The sequence below is a fragment of the Sitophilus oryzae genome, unplaced genomic scaffold, assembly GCF_002938485.1.
Source record: "Sitophilus oryzae breed Bouriz unplaced genomic scaffold, Soryzae_2.0 scaffold_1586_pilon_pilon, whole genome shotgun sequence".
Lineage (NCBI taxonomy): Eukaryota > Metazoa > Arthropoda > Insecta > Coleoptera > Curculionidae > Sitophilus > Sitophilus oryzae.
The window spans coordinates 2,080,105-2,092,221 of record NW_022146265.1 but is presented as its reverse complement, the minus strand read 5'-3'; the positions used below and the strand labels follow the sequence as shown (position 1 = coordinate 2,092,221).

The 12,117-nt window shown below is 31.9% G+C and overlaps 1 protein-coding gene across 1 annotated transcript in view; it reads left to right on the top strand.

Moving 5' to 3' along the window:
• Nucleotides 1-12,117, top strand: part of LOC115879711 (protein slit) — a 64,604-nt gene that overhangs the window by 25,193 nt on the left and 27,294 nt on the right. The window lies entirely within an intron of this gene.

Genomic DNA, 12,117 nt, shown 5'->3' with positions numbered 1-12,117 from the left:
AAAAAAAGGTTATAAATTATAAATAAATAAAACATTATATAAAAGGCATATTAGTTAACGTGTATCTAATTTGGTATAACTTTAATCTCAACTTTAATGACCTATTCAAATAGAAACATCTTACAATTCGCGTAGTATAATACAGAAAGTAAAGGGACAAATTTGTTAGTAAATCTATTCTCGATGACCCGAAACATTTTTTTACAAACAAAACAGGACATATAAAGCTTATCAATAATACAAGTGTATAGAAAATCTATAAATAAGTAAATAAAAATATATTTTCAAACTAAATGATTAATGATTATACTCGTTTAAATAAATAAATAATCTTTTTAAAATTACTTGTTTGTCTTTGCAAATTTGTATATTTCATATTTATCTAAAACCGTACCCTTCCCTTAAAATTACTGCACAACCTTAAAAATTAAGCTTTTAATATGAAATGTTATACAAGTTCTTGATTCGATCCTCATTTAAATAAAACTTTAAATTGATATTCTAAATTTCAGAGACAGCCATTTTGTTGAAAGAATTTGTTTTGATTATGAGAAATTTCATAAAAATTATCACAGGGATTAATTAATCTTATATATTGAACTACTTGGCTTTTAAATTTCACAATCCTATCGTCTAAAATACTCTAAATTCGCGAAAATCCGTAAAATATTCCCATAAAAACAAATCACAATTCACTTTCACTTTAGAAACTGACAGACTGGCCAAATATGGAATGACGTTTACTTTTCAATTTATTTTATTAATCTAACTGATCCGGGTCACTTAGAAATTAAATTTTTTTAAATTATTTAATTATAATTGTTTCTGGCGAAAGCAACTTCATACCAATATTTGTTGATAAGGTAACAAAGCACATCACTGTTAAATTATCAACATTTTATATAAATATTCCTATTTTTCAACTACTCCAACTACTCCAATTACTCCACAAAGAATCAAACGAATTCGTTAATTAAACTATACTCTGTGGATGACTTGATAAAATCATGATGAAATTAAAGTCCCTAGATATATATCTAGGGACTTTAGATGAAATTTCTACGCAGCGCCATCTATCCCTCTACTGGCAGAAACTCCGCCGTGTTTCCAAAATTCAAATGCCAGTTTCATCCGCCTGGTTCCTATATTATTGATTGAGCTAGTTCCGTTTTTTCTGCATTTATTCATTTTTTTCTTGAACTCTTCATCAGTTGCGATCCCTTTTATTTCAATCCTTTGGACTGTTGAAATTTCTTTTTTAAAGCATAAGCAACTCGCTGTATTATTTTAGAACGCTATAAATTTGTATTTTACATAGGAATATTACACCTTTGCATTGTATTTACTTCATATACTGCATCCACGAACCAAGGGTGTTCTATCAGCATCTCCTTCTCGAGAAAAATAATCTGTAACCTTAGCAATCTGTAACCTTAGCAAAATAATCTGTAACCTGGCAGTTCATAGCCATATCGCATCGCTGACAAAATTTGTATCTGCAGAATATGCCGCCGAAGTTTCCGGAATAAAATTCGGACCACCCTGTAGATTAAAATTTGCTTTTCGCAATAGTAGATTATTTTCTTTTATCAATGGCTTTTAGCAATATGTTTGTCAAAGTCTCTATCATGCTAAACATTCCGCAGTCGGTTTTATTTTATTATTTATGTGATAAAAAGAAAGTCATATTAAATCTACCTCCAATAATTATTCGTTTAATATTTATTGAATAGATTATCCCCAAAATTAACCATATGTAATTATTTGCATGTAGCATGTGTTTTATTTTTCAGTAATATATTATATTCGATCCTGTGCATTAATTTTTAACGGCATACTCTATTAATAATATTGTGCAAATCCAAATTAATTTAAATTGACAATTACGATATTATGTAGTGTATGGTAGGTAGACCTTTGAATATTTTATAGATTATTTAATAACTAGTATTAGAGTGGCAATTTCATAAAATAGGGATGGAAATTATGCATTCAAGTGATAAAATAATATCGTCGGTAAGCAAATATTAAACTACTTAAATGGATTTAATTATTATTTGATTTAGAGTCAATTTTTCTGTTCAAAAAATAGTAAAATTTTATTTTAATATTGGGTTACATATTTTGTTCAACCCTATTTAAGTTATTGTGAAGAAATAGAGACTCATTTCAGAAAAACTAAAATTTTACTATTTTATATTTTTAATCATATTAATTTTAGGAGTCTATTACGCTGTACTTTCGGGTCGCTCTCAGGGGTCGGGTAAACGGATGTGTGGCCGAAGGAACTATATGTATATTATATTTCAGAAATCTTCCTAAAGCTCCGCGCGCACTGAATAGGTATCGGCGAGAGCGAGCGGTGCGAGAGGCGCGAGCGGAACGACCGGTCGGAAAGTCGATTGTAGCCGCGCACTGGAGTCGCACGATCGACGGTCGAGAGTACCTACGTCACGAGCATAAATTTGAGCATAGATGAGGAGAAGTTTATTCAAATTTAGTCAAATTCATTCGGCATTTCAAAAAATTATAAAGTATTATTACTATTTATATTTTTATGCAACTTTTTATATTTTATGCGTTATGATGGAAATTGATATTATTTAGATCTTAACCAAACACAATTAATATATTTAGATCTTAACAAACCACATAAAATTAGTGAAATAGAGTGGAAGATGGGGATAAAATATACTACATGACTCTTAGCTTGACCGATTTTAACAAATTTGGTATAACTCAAAAGGGTTTAATTTGTTCTTTAAAAACAAAGCTAGATATGAAAAATAGTCAAATAAAACTTCTATTTTTAGTTTTTTAATATAAATAAGTGTCATTACAAACATTTATATATAGCTTTTATTTTAAGTTTTTAAAATCTTTGTTCTAAGTCAGTAGTAAATAAAATGAAACTTGTGTTTACATTTTGTTTAATGATTGACGTTTCGACCAATTTTAATTCGGTCTTCTTCAGAATCTATAATATACGTATAAATAATTTTCTACGTTTGTGGTAAGAAAAAATTATATATTAAACACATTGTTATTGATAAAATTGTATTGTATATTATAGATTTTTTCTCGCATTCCTTCCGTAGCTTCAGATCCGCTGGTCAAACAGTAGGATGACTATTTATCAGCTGTTATTACTAACGTCAAAACAAACCAAAAATTAAATAATATAAGTTTTTTGACGATATTTAAATTCGATTTTCAAAATAATGTGAGATAATCAAAACGAGATGAGAAATAAATGGGTTTAATCGGAGGGTTTTCTAAGTCAATTATTGAATAAGTGTAGTAAACAATATAGGTTACGTGCTTGTAAGAAATTTTTATAAAAAACCGCATATTAAGTATGATATGGTTTCGTACACTTTCGATTAATAATTCATCGGACATGTTTAATGTAAAACCGCTCCACTAAAAACAGTCGCTCGGCGTAGACTATTCGCCCCCTCCCATGCATTCTCTGATTTCGCCTGATGGCGCGAGTACCGCCGATAGCTCGAAGCGCACCGAGCGCAACGAGCGCGCCGATCTAATGCGGTGCGCGGGCTTACATTTATTTCAACGTAAACTGAAAATTACGTGTCGTTCGCTCTCGCCGATACCTATTCAGTGCGCGCGGAGCTTAAGGCTTAGCCCGATCCTGTTGTGTTAAGCCACGCCCAAAATTCCAAACACACGTGCTTTGATTAAGTCTTGATTAAGGTTTGCAGAGCGTCAGCATTTGTCATAAAATAGCCAGCAATTTGTTACAAACCCATATAAATTATATATCACTGTAATCATAAAACTTTAATCTATTTCCGTATTGTAATGGAATTTTAAATTATGTCTTTATTTTCGAGAAAATTTAGTCCCAACATAAGGAATATTTTGTTGATTTGGCTATCAAAATCTTAAAAATAAAAAGTTGTCTAAAAATGTGCTACAATACGGCTATAGTATAATCCTTTATCTTTAATTTCCTTCTTCATTTGTGTAAAAAATACCTAGCCAGTTTTACATAAAAGGTTAAAGGCCGAACGCTTATTTTGCTACTTTTTGGGACTTGTGAAACGGACTCTTAATTAAATAGGTATCATATGATAGAAATAATGAAAGCAATATACAGAATCGAAAACGTTATTGCTTCTTTTGTATACTAATCTAATACCCCTAATACAATCGTAGTATATTTTCGTAGTAGTCACGGGTACGAGAAAAATATAATAATGGAATATTTTGAAGTATATTTATTCTTTATTTTTCATTTGTGTGTTGAATATAGTAGGTGTATTGCTATTATGTTTAAAAAGGAAATAATGTGACCTAGAATATTAAATAATTAATTAAACCTAAATTAAATATTAAAAAGAGAAATATTCTCATGTCCTAAATTAAAGCCTATCCAAATAGTTCATAGTGTTCCATTAACGATTAGAAATTTCTTATTTAAAATACAGCTCGTCAAATATAGGATGATATCTCGCGATTTTGCCATCGTTGCACTATTTATAGGTTTGGTGCATTTCAGTTGATTTTAAAAACTCCGACCGCAGCGCTCGATACGGCATAAATTAGAAGTTTTCGCTCTATACTTCACGCCAGTTCTTTATTTCAGGCACTTATTGAAACTATAAAACCCACATGTACGAGGTTTGTGTAATGTAGCGCTGTTACGGGTAGTAAAAATTACCTAACACATATTTTAATAAACTTTTAAAGATGGTTACCCCTTAATATCAAAGAAAAATACAAAAAATGTTCATGCTTTTAAGTTCCTTTCGGAAAGCACTTCGCAAATTGTTTATTCTTTTCTTTACAGAATCAATAGTAGCATTTGTATCAACAGTTTTATAAAATTCCAGCATTTTTAATTAAAAACTAAAAAAAATTTTAATTTTTTTTTTCAAAAAATTCCGATTTTTCAAAATACTTTTTTCGCGAAAAAAAATCCTCATAGATACTACCCCTAAAAATATTTGCACTTATTTAAGACTCACCCTGTATAATTACTTACAAGGTATTATTTCTAAATCTGTTCATATTATTTGGAACGTTTAAAATTGTTTAAAAAATTATTTGTGGCATTTGAAAACAAAATAGCATATTCTATTCGGAGTAAAAATGATGTTTTGTGCCTAGCCTGTATGTCGTACAGCCTCGTCACAAAAAATATCATTTTTACTCCTAATAAAACAATATACTATTTTTCTATAACAACAGTTAAAATTGTCTTATATCTATCAAAAATAGTAGATAAAAAGGTACTTTAACCGCAATGATAGATTAAATGATACTTTAACAGCGAGGATAGGTTAAAAACTTTATTTCTTCTCGCACGTTTTTTAATTGCTTCCATTTTTGAAAATTTTTGTATTCTTTTTCATAAGTTATTCGGGATTTAAATGGAAGTAGTTTGGGTATGGCGTTTGTCGCCTCAGCCTGAATATCTGTTGGTAATTTACTTATTTCGTTTTGAGCCATTCCTGGCTCCAATTCAATCAGCAATCGACAATCGACACGAAAGACAATGAAAAAATATTGACTCAAAACTGACAACTAAAGAGACAGTTATTTATTTGTCAAATTACATAGAAATCAACGCCAACCCAGCACAATATTTTTTCTACTCGTAATAAATTCCTTGAAATAATAATTTCTGAATATTTTTTAAAACGTAACTCGCTATGGAAAAAAATATTGTTTTATACACGACGATAAAATACCATTTTATCGTCTTGTATAAAAAATAACTATTTTACACATATATCGTTAAAAAATTATGACGTCTGGGTTTTGTCCGGATTTTTGGGAAGGCTTACCCGGGTTTTTATCTGGTAACCCTAGGCGAACCGTATACAGAAAAGTCCACAGACTTCGAGACGTAGGAAAATCAAGTCCATTTAGCGTATGTCCAAATTTTGACAAGTTTTCAAAAATGACAGTTTTGTTTAGACTGACGTTTAATTTCACCTGACCTCTCGGTGAATGATTTATTTTTATAGGGGTACATAAAATCTAAAATTTACGGCCATGAAGAAATTCAAAACTTGGAGCAGTTAAGGCAGAAAATATTTAATGCCTTTGACACTGTCACCCCCATATGTTATCCAATGTAAGGAGGGGATTTTATGATCGTTTGGGTTATTGTTTAATGCTAGAGGGAGGCACACATTTCTAAATAATTTTTGTAATTTTTTAAATTTCATTATGCTGTTTTTTACCGTTTACCCATTACCTACCTTGACGAACTTTTCAGGACCACAAATATTTTGATTGAGAAATTTGTTACTTTTATTTTTTTTTGGATTAAAAAAACAAAAGTTGTTAATATAATAGGAATTTAAAAGTGTTTTAGTAGTTTTAATACACACTATATGATATAAAGTTTATTATTATTATATTGTACATTATTAATACTATTATTCATTCGAAACGGCATTAAGGCCCAATTGCACCAATGATTTAAATTTTTCTTAAAGATAAGTAGAGTTTAGAATGAGCTGTATTTGTATTTACTTTAATATTCACCTTAAATGAGGGAATTTGACTGATACCATTTTTGAATTTGAATTGTTTTTAATGATACTAACAATTTTAGTTCAATTTTTAATAAAATTTATTTAATATTAAAATACAAGAGATTTGAAACATCTTTTAGCGATTTATAACATTCTCAAATCATTTACTTATTTTCTATGAAAACCACACAGCTTTTTTCATAGTCGCTACAGTTGTTATAGCCATGTTATAGCTATAAAAAACTAATTTTTTAAGGTGTGAAAATTGCGACACACGCTAAATGGACTTGATTTTTCCTATGTCTCGAAGTCTGTGGACCTTTCTGTATATGTAATGGGTACCTTAATACCTACTTACTATGTTATCTGTGCTATACGGTGCAGCGATTTTAAAATCGCTATACTCGACGAGCTGTGATTTAAATAAAAAATTTCTAATCGTTCATATGGAACACTATGAAATATTTGGATACGTTTCGGCCTCTAATCAATCGCTTTGGCACAATCCACCGCAATCCGGCCCAACAATGGAACGATGCTGGCTGGCGCACTTGGTCGATTGTCGCCGTTCCTCGCTAATATTTTATGCGTTTCTGTTTGCCCTTTCGATTGTGCCCCGGCTCGCCGAACAAACATGCCGTTCGCTACTAATTAAAAATTTCACAATGGCGGCCGGTTCATAATTAATAAATAATCCACAATTAACCGGAGGCCTTCTCTTCGTCCCCGCCCTCCACCGTTTGGGGCCACGTAACATAGCGGAGCCCTATAAATCAAAATTAATTATTAAAATTAGCCCGCGTCTATATCGCTGTGCATGCACCGAAATATTCGAACGGAATTATTGGGCGGATTTTTTTTGGTTTGGTGTGTGATCGAGGGAACAATTGACATAAAATGGACCTATTTGTTTATTTTAATTTACCGTATTACCTGTTTATCTAAATCGTTTTTAATAGGGTTGGATATTCTGCGGCTGAAACAGAAACCTAATGTAATAAAAAAAGAAAAAAAGTTTTTTTTTCTAACGTCACAGAAATATTAATTTTTGTGACGTGATTGACAATATAAAAAACTCATTTTAACGGCTAGGCATAAACGTAAAGTACTTTTACGTTTAAGCACAAAAGTATGAAAATATATTATTAAACTGACATAATACCGGGTGCGTCTCAAAAGTGGCTCACCCCTAAAACTTTTTTATTTTTTCAGTTAAAAACGACGAACTCAAAATACCAAATATTTGGTATCAAATTATTCGTAAGAAAATGCTTTTTCCAAATATGCTAATGAGCCACCCTCGTTTCATTTGAAAAAATTGAGATATTATTAAAAATACGATTTGGGCATCTTTTAACCGGCCAGGACATGACACTATAAACATTAGACGATCAAATCTATTTTTCCAAGGCTCCTTGATTAAGAATTAGTGTTTTTAATATAGCCATGGCACTCTAGATTGAAATTTAAAATACAATTTTTTATTAAGCGAGAATGTCAAAAGTTGACATATGATATGTCATTCTATTCAGAATATCATTTTCTATCGAATAAATTAAAAAAATACCGAGGGTGCCATTTAAAAATCAAAAGTTGTAGTTGTTTCCGGTGAAACAGGAAGTGACCAAAAACAATTGAATACGCCAATAAATTCCAATTTATGTCATATACTAACATAGCAAATCTCGTTTTTTTATCTGAAAAAATAAAAAAGTTATAGGGGGTGAGCCACTTTTGAGACGCACCAGGTATACAGACCGGACCACCGTAGTAGTAACATAGGCAAAACCGGACGAATTAGCGTATACCCGTCCGCCGGATAAAAAGCAGGCGAAAAAATGCGATAAAATAAAAATAGGTAGATATGTGATAAGAATGTTTTCAAAATTCGTATTTATTCGTGTTTTAATAGCCAAAACGAATACATAGATTCTCGCGACAGTTCTCGTGTAAAATTTATTTTTTAATTAAAATAATGGATGTTTACGAAGTTCGTGAGAAAATTCAAATTGTAAAATGGTATTTCCAAAATAGGTCTTATCGGGATATACAAGCAATTTTTCCACAAACTTTTGTAGACAGGCCAATTCCATCTTTACCTACTGTATCAAGAGTTATTAATAATTTTGAAACACATGGGTGCGTGTTCCCACAAAAACAAAAAAAGCCTGATGTGTTGATTAATGAAGAACAGGAGTTAAAGCAAGTGTTTATTTGTGCTACCGCGGATCAAAATCCCACGTTTTCAAGTAATCAAATTGCTGAGGTGGTTGTCTTGCCCACAATGCCCGTATTGTTTACGAATATTTGAACAATACTTTTCCCAACCGTTTAATTAGTGGATATGGAACTATTTTGTGGCCCGCTAGATCACCAAATCTTTCTCCCAATGACTTATTTTTGTGGGGTTATGTAAAATCCAAAATGTATGGTCATATTAGGGCTAATAATCTGGATGAGCTTCAAGTAAAAATACGAGAGGCTTTCCAAACTATTAGCCCTAATATGTCAGCCAATGTCAGACGGGGATTTTACGACCGCCTAGGCTTCTGTCTAGTCTAAGAAGATGGTCTTTTTGAACACTTGTTATAACTTTTTTTATTTAGAGTAATATTTTAGTTTTTTTTGAGTTTAGAGAATTTATTTATTTTTAGTTTTGGCTTGCAAACACACTTAAATAATAAAGATTTTAAGTATTTTCATTTTAAATGTTACCTTAAGTGAAGGTAAACACTTAAAATGAAAATAATAAATACTCGGCACTCCTCGAGTCATATTCCTAGTCTGTCATGACCGACCCGTCCAAGCACAACTGCAACTGCGTACTGCCTGACCAGCCGACTAGCCGGCAGTGACTCTCGAGTACGATCGCAAAACGGGTAAACGTAAATTCGTCCGACAACTTGCTATGTTACTAGTAGCCTGGTCTTCTCGGTATATAAGTGTCAAATTCAACTAGCCTAATCATAGTTTCTCGATATATAATCACTTGCAAGGCATCTTACAAGGTATTTACTTATATTTTGCATTATTTGGAACGTTTTAAATTGTTTAAAACATTATTTGTAACGTTTGAAAAAAATAGCATGTTCTATTCGGAGTAAAATTGACTTTTGGTGCATCGCCTGTATATCAAACGTACAGCCTCGCCGCAAAATCTCTATACAGATTGTTAACTGGACAGTTACTTATTGGGGAACAGAATCGCAACACTGCCTATTGAGAACGCATGCACTTATAGGGTTTTCTGCCGACTTTTCCCGGGCCGAAGTTGCCATATTTCAACCATAAAGCTCTTGCCGCGAGTAATAAACAAATTAACAACCTGTATATATGCTTAGGCGTAAAAGTGCTTTACTTTTATGCCTAGGCCGGCCTAGGCGTTAAAATGACTTTTGTATATTCACGTCGTAAAAATTAATACTTACTTTTGTGACGTTTGAAAAAAAAACTACAGACATTGGCAGCTTTGTCGAGGTCGATAAATTGTTAAATTTTATAAAATTGAAATCCGGTAAGAAATAATTGATTGTAGTTTAAAAAAACTTTCTTAACGTTTCTGCTATATTCCCTTCCCAGAAAAGTATGTGAACATTTTTACAAATAAAAAAGTTACACGATTGCTGAAAATTGCTATGTACTAAAAGTAAATGGACACATGGTTTTTTAAACTTCTTGAACGGAAAATTATTATTATATACATTTAAGCATCTTGTGAAAAGTCCGAACTTCAAAATAAAAAAAAGTAGATCTCCATTTCTACTTACAAGAACTACTTTTCTACTTACAAGAACATATCTCATTTGTTTCCGATACAATACGGGATAAATAATTATGGAATTAAATGACCTAAAACTATCAGTAGGATTATTAAACTTCCACTAATCAAAGTTTATTGCATTCCGTGTAAAGCGGCAAATTGAACTACTCGTTCATCAATATCGACTCGCAACACTAGAAATTAATAAAATATGTTAATTTCGACGATATTTCAGCTGCACGTTTATGTTTATGGGGCCTTAGTTTAATTCATGAATATTTCATCGGTTTTTCGGTGTGGAATCACTTCATTTTCACACGCCGCGGTTCGGTGTTTTACCCGCTTTATAATATATGATGATTGGGATAGTGTGGTTTCGGTTTCAAGGATAGTTAAGTGTTAAATAATTCCTTTGGTATAGAAAAATATTTAGACAGTACTAATGTCATAATATCGTGGTAAAAAAAGGTTTATATGAGCATAGTTTTTTGATTGATTCAGAATGTTCTAACCAATATTGGAGTGGTCAAACGAAAAATCTGGCTTTCATATGTTGACAATAGTCAGTCAAGAATGGAATCTCAATTTACAATTAGATTTACGATTGAGAAAGAAAAAAATATCTGTTTCACGTTTAGATGTTCTTGTAAGTAGAAATGGGGATCTACTTTTTTTATTTTGAAGTTCGGATCTTTCACAAGATGTTTAAATGTATATAATAATAATTTTTCTGTTCAAGAAGTTTAAAAAACGCGTCCATTAACTTTTAGTGCATAGCAATTTTCAGCAATCGTGTAACTTTTTTATTTGTAAAAATATTCACATACTTTTCTGGGAAGGGAATATAGCAGAAACTTTAAGAAAGTTTTTTTAAACTACAATCAATTATTCCTTACCGGATTTCAATTTTATAAAATTTAACAATTTATCGACCTCGACGAAGCTGCCTTATACCCTTCCACGTCTCTTGCAATTGCTGTCCTCCTTTCACGCAGTTGAGCAGCCCTGAACTGTTCAAGAACGCGATACACTTACTTCATTCAATTGAGTCATAAAGTTCCAGAACTGTTCCGCGCCATATGGAGGCACCAGGCTATCGCGCACCGCTCCTTTCAGAACCGTTCTCGAGTAGCCCCAGGGCGGAGGACAGCAAATGCAATCTGTGTTCACACCGTTCACAGTTACTCGGTTTATTTCATACGTTTGGCAACGTTTGTACTGTTCTCTCTTTGTTCGTTACATTATAAATGCATTGTACTCTTCTTACATACGGAAATTTCGACCCTATTCATGAGAAAATCTATTTGAGGAACTAAATGATTGTCAAAATAGCTAATTATTTTTTAGACTACATACTTATATAACAATATTTTTAGTTATTGATTATTTTAATAGAATTATTAGGCCAGTCGGCAAGTGCATCGATGGCGGGAGCAAATCCGGACAAGCTGGAATAAGTGTTATATTGTTTAGTTTGGTGTCGAGAAGCACGTATTAAATTTGCACTCACCGTAAAGCCCGGATTTGGCCGTCATCTTGGAAAAATTGGCTAAAATTCAGTTTATTTTTCATTATTTGTCAATAACTCGATTTCTATCAAGTTTTTTTATTTGTGCGACTACCCAAGGTATCGAATTTTTCGAAAACAAAATTAAAGTTTGATATAATGTACGTGTTCAATATATCCGGGGTTAAGTGTACTTGTTTCCACACTACCTTGAGCGGTACCCCCGAGACATAAAGCCTAAAAACTTGTTTGCTACTGGTTGGCAGTAGCCTGCTGTCGCGGTCATAATGGGAGAACGCAAATTGCATTATGACCGCAATAACGGACTAAATTTTTAT